The sequence below is a fragment of the Schistocerca serialis genome, chromosome 8 (genome assembly GCF_023864345.2).
Source record: "Schistocerca serialis cubense isolate TAMUIC-IGC-003099 chromosome 8, iqSchSeri2.2, whole genome shotgun sequence".
NCBI lineage: Eukaryota > Metazoa > Arthropoda > Insecta > Orthoptera > Acrididae > Schistocerca > Schistocerca serialis.
In genome coordinates, this window is record NC_064645.1 from 30,160,526 (window position 1) to 30,161,866 (window position 1,341).

Genomic DNA, 1,341 nt, shown 5'->3' on the forward strand with positions numbered 1-1,341 from the left:
CTACACTCAGCCATCATCAACGTCCAAGCAGAAACCCCCGACTGTGTGCATCAACCATAAAAACTGCTGCTATTTAATGCTATGGTCTCATACGTCCTAATCAGAATTATATAGATCATGAATCCGGGGTCCATCAAAGTAATTTCGGAGCTTGGTTACGGATATTCCCTAAGTGCTTCGTATGTGGGACTCGCAGTCTCCATTGTGAATCGTGTATCATTGTACATAGAAATTCCTATTGCGCAAGCCCCCATAAGGCGTGTGGCGTAGAGTGCTTCTGAATGCCCACCTGTTGTATTCGCGAGAGGTGCTTGAGTAGGTCGCCACTGTAACGTGTCTACACTCAGCCATCATCAACGTCCAAGCAGAAACCCCCGACTGTGTGCATCAACCATAAAAACTGCTGCTATTTAATGCTATGGTCTCATACGTCCTAATCAGAATTATATAGATCATGAATCCGGGGTCCATCAAAGTAATTTCGGAGCTTGGTTACGGATATTCCCTAAGTGCTTCGTATGTGGGACTCGCAGTCTCCATTGTGAATCGTGTATCATTGTACATAGAAATTCCTATTGCGCAAGCCCCCATAAGGCGTGTGGCGTAGAGTGCTTCTGAATGCCCACCTGTTGTATTCGCGAGAGGTGCTTGAGTAGGTCGCCACTGTAACGTGTCTACACTCAGCCATCATCAACGTCCAAGCAGAAACCCCCGACTGTGTGCATCAACCATAAAAACTGCTGCTATTTAATGCTATGGTCTCATACGTCCTAATCAGAATTATATAGATCATGAATCCGGGGTCCATCAAAGTAATTTCGGAGCTTGGTTACGGATATTCCCTAAGTGCTTCGTATGTGGGACTCGCAGTCTCCATTGTGAATCGTGTATCATTGTACATAGAAATTCCTATTGCATAAGCCCCCATAAGGCGTGTGGCGTAGAGTGCTTCTGAATGCCCACCTGTTGTATTCGCGAGAGGTGCTTGAGTAGGTCGCCACTGTAACGTGTCTACACTCAGCCATCATCAACGTCCAAGCAGAAACCCCCGACTGTGTGCATCAACCATAAAAACTGCTGCTATTTAATGCTATGGTCTCATACGTCCTAATCAGAATTATATAGATCATGAATCCGGGGTCCATCAAAGTAATTTCGGAGCTTGGTTACGGATATTCCCTAAGTGCTTCGTATGTGGGACTCGCAGTCTCCATTGTGAATCGTGTATCATTGTACATAGAAATTCCTATTGCGCAAGCCCCCATAAGGCGTGTGGCGTAGAGTGCTTCTGAATGCCCACCTGTTGTATTCGCGAGAGGTGCTTGAGTAGGTCGCCACTGT